Source organism: Zingiber officinale, chromosome 8B (assembly GCF_018446385.1).
Source record: "Zingiber officinale cultivar Zhangliang chromosome 8B, Zo_v1.1, whole genome shotgun sequence".
Classification (NCBI taxonomy): domain Eukaryota; kingdom Viridiplantae; phylum Streptophyta; class Magnoliopsida; order Zingiberales; family Zingiberaceae; genus Zingiber; species Zingiber officinale.
Window position 1 is genome coordinate 64,864,331 of NC_056001.1, and position 11,399 is coordinate 64,875,729.

An 11,399-nucleotide genomic window follows, 5' to 3' on the forward strand; every position below is an offset into this window, starting at 1 on the left:
GGACTTGCACTACTATTTTCTTAGCCGATCTGCTCTCCCGCTTGGCATTCAGAGCTACCTCCGCTTCCTTCAGGTTCTGAGCCAGGACACGAGCCTCTTTATTCTTGATCTCCAAGTCTTCAATGACTCGAAGCTTCCTGACATTGGCTGAATTGACCTTCGACTCGAATGTGTTGGCCTGCTTATTGAGCCTCGCCATTTGCGAAGCTCGCTCGGCGCTCTTGTTCCTCTCTGCCTCAAGCAACTCGGAGCTCTTCTGCAGATCGACCTTTAGTTGGGCCACCTCGGCAATTAGTTTCTCTAAATGCGCTTGAGAAGCCGCTGACTGGCCACTCGGAGCACACATCTATTGGACTTCATGCTCTAGAAACACTAGCCTCTGGCACATGGCCAGACTCTCGACTCAGTACTGCAACGACAAGGAGATTATAAGGGTTGAGCGGAAAAAACAAGCAAAGGTAAAGGTAATATACATATCCCAGTGGCCATATGGGTATAGATGTTCGCGAGCTCCCCCGGAGAGATGACCACCACACGGGCCCTAGCATCGACCCATATTTGTGCTAGCGGCCCTTGAATCTAGACCTAGTGCTCAAGGGTGTGGGACGCAATGTCACCCGGACTATACCATTCATCAATGGGCAAATGGTCGTTATTTGCCTCTGACCGCTCATACCAGAGGGCTCCGAAGTCACCTTGCCCGTGGACTTGGGTGTTGGGGACTTTCGAATAATGGACACTTATGTGGCCGGTGAGGATGGAGGCGACATGTAGGTGATCAGCGGCGCACAAATTATCCCTGGCGACAGACCGGATAGCGAAGACGTCCAGTCAGATGAAAGTGAAGTATGGAGAATTGTGGCTCCTTGCTTGAGAAGAGAGGGCGTTGATGTCTCACCCCGCTCGGAGGAAGGGCATGAATCGGCTCGGATGGGGGTTTGCAGGTCGGAAGTGGTAGAGCAGGAGAAAGATGCCTCGTGACGCCTCTTGCGGTGTATCAGAGGCTCACCGGAGGTGGCTAACTCCGAAGCCACCCCAATCAACAGCATCGAAGGACGTTCGAGCGGAAGGTCAGCTGCAGAGGCCGCGGCTCCACTAGCCGCTCGAGAAGGTCAGCTGTAGTTGGAATAAGAAGGTCAGCTGCAGTTGGAATAAGAAGGTCCCCGACTTGGACAGTTTAGGGTAATAGAAATAATGAAAGATCCGAGGAGTCAAGGGAATGTCGTGCGGGCAGAACAAAACTACAACTCCGCACAGCAATCTAATGGAGTTCGGCACTAATTGATTAAGGGAGATGTGGAAATAATTACAGATAGTAGAAAAGAAGGGATGAATGAGAAATCTAAGGCCGGCGGAAAACTTATCCTTAAAAAAGACAGGAAACCTGCTAGAGATTTGTGTGGCCGGTGGTAAGCCAATGGAATGATAATTTGACAATCGGATGGAAAGTGATAGGTGGATTTCACCCTTTCTATGTTGTCCCCGTTAAATCTAGACTCGGTGGAAGTATACCAGAGCCCGGGGACGGACACATGTGATTGCGAAGAACTGGCCATCGAAACAAAGAGATCGGGAAGAAACCACGCACGGATTCAACAAAGGAAAAGGGGAAGAGCCTTATTGAGAAAGGTCACTGGAGAAGAAGGGGAGAAGAAATCTCGCCTAGACTGCTCGAAGAGGAAAATGTAGGGCATGGTGAAGATGACGGTGAGCAAATGGAGGTTTATAAGCCTCGCGGGCGATTGCCCATAACCGCCCGATCAAGGGTTGCGCAAAACTAGGACTAAATCTGGCGGTAGAATTTAAAAAGCAACCTGTTGTTGGAGCAATCCCAATGGTCCACGGGACCATGTGTTTTGGTGTTTAGGCAAAGGGTTTAAGTTAGGTTCACCCTTGTTATTTGATATGTGTACTTGAGTTGTGCAGGACTGCAGGATACACATGTGACTCAGGTTGACGGCTTCGGGTCCGGTGAAGGATGGAGCATCCGAGGGACCGTGGACAAGGCAGCAAGGACAAGGGCCGAGGGAAGCGACTTCGAGGCATACGCGAAGGATGGCATTGGGGATAAGCCGCGGGCTTGGATGCATCCGAGGGACGAGAGCCAAAGGAAGTAAGTTTGAAGGCAAGAGGTCAACGCTGCAAAGAAAAGTCAAGTGAGTCGTGAGGGTACGAGTGCATGAGAGATTGTACTCGGGGAAAAAATCCCATGGGGGCACTGTAGCAGTCAACGGGGCACTATAGCAGTCAACGGGAGTACTGTAGCAGTTGACGACACTGTAGAAGTTACTGTAGCAATCGACTGATGACTGTAGCAGTCGACTGGTGCACTGTAGATAGTCGTTGAGAGAGTCGTTGGGTTGGCACGAGTCGACTGGTGCAAGGACTAGTCGACTGGTAACGGGCAAATCAGCTTACTGATTTGCTCCAAGTTTTATAAGAAGGAGCTTGGGATGTCCGGTCAAGGTAACGAAATTAGACTTGGTTAAAGCCTAATTAGTAGTCATTAAGTGCTCAAAGGTTCCCTTGTGTCCAAGTGTTTTTGGTGAGTGTTGTGGTGAGGTTTCTCCACTCATAAGGAGGTTGAGCTAGCCGGAGTTTATCGGGGACTAATCCACCGACGAATTGAGGGATCGTCCACCTTACGGACACGCCGTGAAGTAGGAGCAAGTTATCTCCGAACCATGTAAACGAACGTGTTAGCGGTTTGTATTTCCTTTCTTTGTCTTGCTTTTAGTTTAGCTTGTTTGTTTTTGTTTGTATTCCGCTGTGCAAGCTAACAATAGTGTAGGAATCAATCGAATTGGGTGAGACGCTATCCCCCCCCCTCTAGCGGTGTCAAGGTCCTAACAAGTGGTATCAGAGCGAGGGCGCTCTTCTACGGACTAACCGCCAAGAGAGCAAGAAGCTAGAGGAAGAAGAAGATGGAGTCCGAAGGACCGCTCAAATGGGATATCCGAATTCCACCTCCGTACGACAAAGAAGACTTCAATTATTGAACCAATTGGTTGTCTTGAGTGGCCCATTTGAAGTTCCTATGGACAAAAAGGGGAAGCCCCTCCGACCTCGACATTGGACCGAGGAACAAAGGGAGCAAGCGGAGGCGAATAAGGAGGTAACAAAAATTTTGTTAAATCTATTACCTTCTAATATCATTGTGAGTGTAGGTGAATGCACAAGTGCATATGATCTTTGGAAAAATATCATTGCCTATCATGAAAACCCGTCACAATTCCAAGGAGTAGAGGAGTCCAAGGAGAAGGGCTCATTGGTTCAAGAAGAGAAGGACCAATTCGATGTTGACATAAGGTCAACATCCGAGGAGGAGAAGGATGAAAATAGGCCATCCACAAGTGTGGATGAGGAAGATGAGGTAACATCTACATCCTCAAGGGTTGAAGAAGAGTTCAAGACTAATGAAGAAGAAATCTTGGAAGAAGTCAACCTAGTGAGCACCTCCACCGAAGTAAAGTCAAGTGACCACATAATATGCTTCGGGTGCAATGAGAAGGGACACTACAAGAGTAGATGTCCTATGGGTAAGAAGAAGGTAAATCCTAAACCCGTTCATGTTAATTTAAATACTAACATGGGTTGTAGGAATGAAGAAGCCCAAAGGAGGAGAATGTACATTACATGCTTCACGTGTGGGGAGAAGGGACACTACCACACCAAATGCCCCAAGAAGAGGAAAATCAAGAAGCTTGCACATTTAAAGAAATGGGAGAAGAAGAAGAGGAGCTTGAGTCAAAGGGGAGCTTCAAGGGTAAGGGAGGTATACCCTAATTTGAATCGTAATTCAAATTCAAATTCTTATGTTCCCATGCATGCTAGGAAAAATAATGATTATCATTATGTAGCAATGAAAAATTTTGGTTTTAGATATCTTGATAGGAATAGGGTAAATGTCGATCAAAACCCTAGGAGACCTATGCATGATAGACCTAGGAAAGTTAAATTCTCATTTCCTAAGGAGAAGAAGGTAATAGAGAACCAAGGCATTAATCCCAAGAAGGGGAGGCACATGCCTAGAAAGGGTAGGTCTAGGAATGTCCAAGGTGGACATGTTGACTCTAGGGTTAGGAACCTAGAAAGGGAAAATCAAGCTTTGAAGTCAAAGCTTGATAATTTGGAGAAATTCCTTAAGAGATTCACTATTGGATCTAAGGGATTAAATATGATGTTGGGTAGTCAAAGACCCAATAATGATAGATCGGGTTTGGGATACCGATCTAGCACCTCAAAGGCCAAAGAGAGATCATATGATAGGGTGGCAAATGATCATGGCAAGGGAGGATCATCCAAGGCTAAGGGAAAGTCTTATGCTAGGGTTGCATATGACTATAGCAAGGATGATGTGTCCAAGGTCAAGAAGATAAGGAAATCTTCTAAGAGACATCATTGTGGTTTAGCCACAATAGATGAGTCACCTAAGGAGGTGGCTAAGGTTAAGAGCTCTAGGGGAAGCTTAAAGAGTCAATTTGGGACTCATGGCCAATGGATCTCAGGTGGGTTTTACTTGGGAGTTTAGAGGAGTCATGGAGTGTGCCAAATAGTTTGGAGACAGACTTGAGTCTCAAACCTAGGGACTTGGCATACATGGATTGTGTTTCATGCAAGAAATATGACATTGGGGTCATATTACATGATAATTGATTTTTGATGTATAGATTCCATATAAACCAATGCTAGGGATACATTGTGGGTTTGTATGGGCAAATACATCAAGAGGAAGCCAAAACTAGGACTTTAGGTCAAGGTTCAATTGAACCATTTAGCTAGTTTTGAATTTTGTGTCAATCTTTGGATTGGTGATAGATACATTTTGTAATGTATTTTTCCCAAGTAGACAAGGGTACAATAGACCTCTCCACAAAATTTTGAAATTTTTGGAGGTCTAGGGAATTTCTGGTGCATTTCTGAAGTTGGCCTGAAAAGGTTAATTTTTTCAGAAATAGGGTGCCAGTCGACTGGTGCAGATACCAGTCGACTGGTAACAATGTTTTTGAGCACAGAATGTCTCTGTAAGCTCATTTTGTCGATACCAGTTAACTGGTGCTGATACCAGTCGACTGGTAACAGTGTTTTTCGACCACAGAATGGTTCTGTAAGGTTGTGTCGAAGGGGGCAGTCGACTGGCACTTAGGGCAGCCGACTGATACCAGTCTGAAATTGTTTTCAGCATTGGTTTGTGACCATGTCAACTCTCTTAGATGTATGAGATCCAAAGGGGATTAATACATGAGTTTAGGGTCAGTTTGGATGATAAATTTTCAACAATTGGGATATTGTTGGAGAACTTTTTGGATGTTAGGCAAAGGGGGAGAATTAAGGTTTAGTTGGGAAAACCTTTAGTGCCTTTGCGTAGGGGGAGCCTTGTGATAGGTTCTTAAAAAGCCTTGTGATAAAATCCTAGCTCAACGGGGAGCTTAGGTGTAGGGGGAGCCTTGTGATAGGTTTCAATGCATGTTTGCATTTTGTTTTGGCGATGTAAGTCCAAATGTGTAGCCTTGGCAACGTAAGTCCATTCGGCAGTGTAAGTCCAAGTGTGTAGCCTTGGCATCGTAAGTCCATTGTTTTTAGCATATTGTTTTGCTCTTTGTTTTCCCTAACTTAAACGTATTGCCAAATATCAAAAAGGGGAAGATTGTTGGAGCAATCCCAATGGTCTGCGGGACCATGTGTTTTGGTGTTTTAGGCAAAGGGTTTAAGTTAGGTTCACCCTTGTTATTTGATATGTGTACTTGAGTTGTGTAGGACTGCAGGATACACATGTGACTCAGGTTGACGGCTTCGGGTCCGGTGAAGGATGGAGCATCCAAGGGACCGTGGACAAGGTAGCAAGGACAAGGGCTGAGGGAAGCGACTTCGAGGCATACGCGAAGGATGACATTGGGGATAAGCTGCGGGCTTGGATGCATCCGAGGGACGAGAGCCAAAGGAAGTAAGCTTGAAGGCAAGAGGTCAAAGCTGCAAAGAAAAGTCAAGTGAGTCGTGAGGGTACGAGTGCATGAGAGATTGTACTCGGGGAAAAAATCCCATGGGGGCACTGTAGCAGTCAACGGGGGCACTATAGCAGTCAACGGGAGTACTGTAGCAGTTTGACGACACTGTAGCAGTTACTGTAGCAGTCGACTGATGATTGTAGCAGTCGACTGGTGCACTGTAGAGAGCCGTTGGGCTGACACCAGTCGACTGGTGCAAGGACCAGTCGACTGGTAACGGACAAATCAGCTTACTGATTTGCTCCAAGTTCTATATGAAGGAGTTTGGGATGGTCGGCCAAGGTGACGAAATTAGACTTGGTTAAAGCCTAATTAGTAGCACTAAGTGCTCAAAGGTTCCCTTGTGTCCAAGTGTTTTTGGTGAGTGTTGTGGTGAGGTTTCTCCACCCATAAGGAAGTTGATCTAGCAGGAGTTTGTCGGGGACTAATCTACCGACGGATTGAGGGATCGTCGACCTTACGGACACGCCGTGGAGTAGGAGCAAGTTATCTCCGAACCACGTAAACGAACGTGTTAGCGGTTTGTATTTCCTTTCTTTGTCTTGCTTTTAGTTTAGCTTGTTTGTTTTTATTTGTATTCCGCTGTGCAAGCTAACAATAGTGTAGGAAGCAATCGAATTGGGTGAGACGCTATTCCCCCCCCCCCTCTAGCGGTGTCAAGGTCCTAACACCTGTCACATCATCAGCGGATATTCGCCTATCACATCAAACGTGCGACGGCATAAAGTGGGACACGTGTCAGTCGACTACCAGAAGGTATTAATAAGGCTTAATTCAAAGGTATAGTCGCGTGCTCGGTCATAATGATCGAGGATTTGTATAGTTTTCTAGAAATTTGGATGATGTCAGCCACTACGAAAGGGCGCTCAGTTGAGAAAGCGTTGCGACATAGAAAAATTCACTAAATGTTGTCGCCCATCATCCCGATTGGCACAAATATTTGATTATCACACTGCCGAGCGGCTGATTCACCATTAGCCTTATGAGGTATGATCCGAACGGCAGCTACAAACCCATGTCAGTGAAATGAAGCCGAGCGGCGAAGATATGTAAGCTAATCAGAAGCACGAGATCATAGAAGGTCCGATCGGACATGGAGATCACCGAAGACACTACTTGTCTAATCAGTCAGACTTGCAGTCTCCTTCGACTATACTTGAAGAAAAGACTTATGATGCGGCGATAAAGGGGGGCCTGTCCGGTACGAGTCAACTACCAAGGTGGAGGTCAAAGTCAAGGTGGTCAATGCTAGAGTGTCAAAGGGCTCGCCTATGGTGGCTGAGCGGAGGTCGACTACAATAGCCAGTCGGAGCGAGCAATGTCCGATCGACAGGAGGCTTGCTCAAGACAATATGGTAAGATCGTCAGACGTTCAGTGCGAAACGACGGAACGCTAAGGAGACTGGAGCGCTTGTTCGATCAGGAGGATACAGTCTACTATGCCAAGTCACCACAAGGAAGAACAACCGAGACTGACAGAGAGAAGAGTTCCAGCCGAACGGCTACCCTGCTCGGCAGAATAGCCAGATCATTGACGTATCTCTTGATATCCTTTTGGGAAATAGTATCGCTGGCACGAGGCATGGTCAACAGGCGAATCGTATAACGGAAGTTTCTACTGTCTTGTCAGGGATATACATACCCTATTAAGGTATGGTGTCAGAGGTACTTTCTTGATAGATCCTTTCATATGACACATTGGAGAATGTACTCATGCCTTGAGAAACGTGCAAGTCGTCCACCATAGCTCTTTATAAAGAGGGGATCCATATACCGACGAAGGTACTCGTTATTTACTTTTTGTGCTCGCTTTCACTGTTGCTCCACTTTCTTCTACAGTTCCGGTGACACTACAAAAAATAAAGGATTTCGGGACAAAATTGGGGACGAATTTTTAAAAAAAATTCGTTGCAAAAATTTTTGCGACAAAATTTGGGACGAAAATTTTTTCGTCCCAAAATGGTTGATGCCACATTTTGGAACGAATTATGGATTGTTGCAAATTTGGGGACAAATTTGGGGACGAATTTGGCGACGAAAAAAGTTTTTGTCCCCAAATTCGTTGCAAAAAAGTATAGAAATTTGCAACGAAAACTGTTTTTGTTGCAAACTTAGGAACAAATTTAGGGACGAATTTACATAAATAGTTTGTCCCTAATATTGCAACGAATTTGGGGACAAATTCGGTGACAAAATTATTTTTGTTGCCATCTTTGTTCTTAATTTTGCAACGAATAATAAATTTGTTGCAAAACTGGCAACGAATTTGACAACAAAAACTTGCCAAATTCTTTGCACATAAAATAAATTTTCGTCCCAGAATTCGTCCCAAATTCTGGGACGAAATTTGGGACGAAATTTGTAGATTCGTCCCAAAATCTGGGACGAATTCTGGGACGAAAATAATTTTGTCCCAAATTACGATAGAATTGGGACAAATAATTTTCATTGCCAAATTCGTCCCTATTTCAAATAATTTTTTTCAGCTTCAATTTCTTTCTACAATACAATCCAAATACATACAAACCAAATTCAAATAACAAATAATATGCATTCAACACATCCTAATTTAACATTCAACACATCCAAATTTAGTATTCAACACATCGATCAACTCATAATTCAAGAAGTATAAAGTTTTCAACAAAGTTTACAATATCCATCTTGTTCTAGCTACTAGAAAATATGATACAAAGTTCAACAACCCAATGTTTTATAAGTTCATCATCCATCCAACAACACTAAGAATACATATAGTCATCTTCATGTGCCACAAAATCTTTGATCCCCATCAAATCTCCTTTGCCTACATAACAACAAACAAATAAACTAGATCATGTCTAACAAGAAAGATTGTAAATATTATACGATATGGCCATGTAAAAAGAATAATTGGAAACAAAACATAAATGTGAAATTCCTTAAACATTCTAATAAAAACCCTAATTCTAATAAAAGTCATATTTACCAACGATATAATCATCCATGTCATAACAACGGTAAATAAAATTATAAGAATTATTTTGAAGCTAAGTACATGTATCGTAACTACGATACAACCTAATATAATTGACACATCATATAGAGAGAAAGAGAGAGAGATATTGTGAAGTATGGTATTACCCAATCCGTTATATTGTGAATCTTGCTCATTGATGATGCACAGGTTCGGCTAATTGCTGCTCAAGCCTTAATCACTATTGCAATCAGATCTGGAGAGCCTTATCGACTACAAATATATGAATTCTTGCATGCTTTATCTCTAGGTGGTGTTCAATCTCAGTTTTCACAATCACAACTTAGTAATGGGGAAGATCAAGGTGCTAGTGGTATTGGTATTGGGTCTTTAATTAGTCCTATGCTAAAAGTACTTGATGAGATGTACAGGGCACAAGATGATTTAATCAGGTAACTTATGACAAATTTATTACAAGCGAAGAAGTTAGAATGTTTATTTTATGTTGATCTATGCTTGTTTCCTTTGATTTCTAGAGATATGCGGAACCATGACAACAACAAACAAGAATGGACAGATGACGAGCTAAAGAAACTTTACGAGACTCATGAGAGACTTCTTGATTTCGTTTCATTGTTCTGCTTTGTCCCAAGGGGAAAGTATCTTCCTCTTGGTCCTACCAGGTAATTCTGACTTGCATCTTTTGGTCATCGTAAAGCACACTTGTTTTGCATAGTGCGGAGTTTATATTCATACCCAATCCGTTATATAATACTAATTACATGTCATGTCCTAGGCCCTCATGTGAAATGTGGACGCAGAATGCTAATTTCTTGTGGAGTGGGAGATCTGTATCAAGTGTCTAGTTGGTTGAGCTTTTCATTCATTGCTTCCATATTGTGTTCTTGTTGGGTTTAACAATGTGGCAATTGATTCTTTGGATATTGTGAAGACCCATTTCTTCCCTGTTGGCGGCCACATAATTGTTAAACTAGGTGCTACAAAAAATTATTATAATGACAATGCATATAGTTCTAAACACATTACATTGAGTGGAGGTTAAACGAGAATAAATACACACCACTAGACCTGATTAGTCATCTGTGCTGAAAAACAACAAACTAGTGGTCGTTTGGGGTCAGGGCCACTACAACACTAGCTCCTGACTAGCTGTGGGAGCAGGTTCAAGCATAGAGGACCATCATGACAATGATTATGTGGCTGATAATGCTATTCAAGTAAGCATAATGCAGAACTATATGGCAAAAATGCAATATCAATTTTGGTTGTAACTAACGCAAATAAGAAGATCTAGCATACCTTTTTTCACATACTGTAGTAGTTGTCTCCAGCTAATTCCCTTCTTGTTGCTTGTAAGGTCGTAAAACAGCCAAAGAATTGCCAAATCTGTTCAATTTGGCTGAGTTGAACTAATTTCACCATCTTTGACCAATTCCCTTCAAGATTGAGAGAAGAAAATTGCTTACAATGATCTTGCAATAGCCATCCGGAGGGCCTGCCGGAGGCCAGGCAGCAGCTGCCGCCGCCGGCCAGGACAGCGGCTGCCCCCGCCGGCCATGCACAAGGCCAGGCAGCGCCGGCCAGACAGCGCCTGGCCGCGGCCAGCCCGCGCCGGCAGGGAGTCCAGCGACGCCGAGAGAGAGAAATCTGAGAGCGTTTAGCTTACCAAACGAAAACCTTCCACCGCCGATCGTCGTAGATCACGCCGTCGTCGGTCGGAGATGTGGCCGAAACCTGGAAATCACAGATGGGAAGAAGGGGGAACGGGGGCGAGAGAGGAAAGAAAAGAGAGAAGGGAAAAAGAATCGGGTTGGGAATTAGATCTAGGGTTTTTAGGAACAAATATTTTTTGTTCCCAATTTTGTCCCTAAATTTGGGACGAATTTCTGGATTCGTCCTAAATTTTGGGACGAATTTCTGGATTCGTCCCAAAACTTAAAATAATTTTTAAAAAAATAAATCAAAGACCGAAAGCTTATATCATGACCTAGAGACATCGGAATTTGATGAAACAAGTTTCTATGTGTTCGTATCATTGGCCTGATCGTAAATATGTCACCATCCATATTTTTTAATTAATATTTTAAATGATTCAAATTATTAACCCCAAATTAGGTCAAATTTGAATTAAAAAATTCCAAAAATAAATATATTTGTGAAAAAATATTTTTATGTATATATTTACGATCAGGACAACGATACAAACGCATAGAAATTTGTTTCATCAAATTCCGATGTCTCTAGGTAGATATTTTTTATGCATATATAGGTTGCTATTAACTAAAAAGATGTTGTGCAGTGAACGATTGTAAATTAGTGTCTGAAAGCTTATATCTTGACCTAGAGACATCGGAATTTGATGAAATAAGTTTCTATGCGTTCGTATCGTTGCCCTGATCGTAAATATGTCACCATCC

The 11,399-nt window shown here is 43.2% G+C and overlaps 1 long non-coding RNA gene across 1 annotated transcript; it reads right to left on the reverse strand.

Moving 5' to 3' along the window:
* Nucleotides 1–8,554: 8,554 nt before the first annotated feature.
* On the reverse strand, nt 8,555–10,810 carry LOC122017523. Its single transcript, XR_006121389.1, has 3 exons — nt 10,649–10,810; nt 10,282–10,418; nt 8,555–8,811 (listed from the first exon to the last, which is right to left on the reverse strand). It is a non-coding gene; the product is annotated as an uncharacterized LOC122017523 (long non-coding RNA).
* Nucleotides 10,811–11,399: the final 589 nt, after the last annotated feature.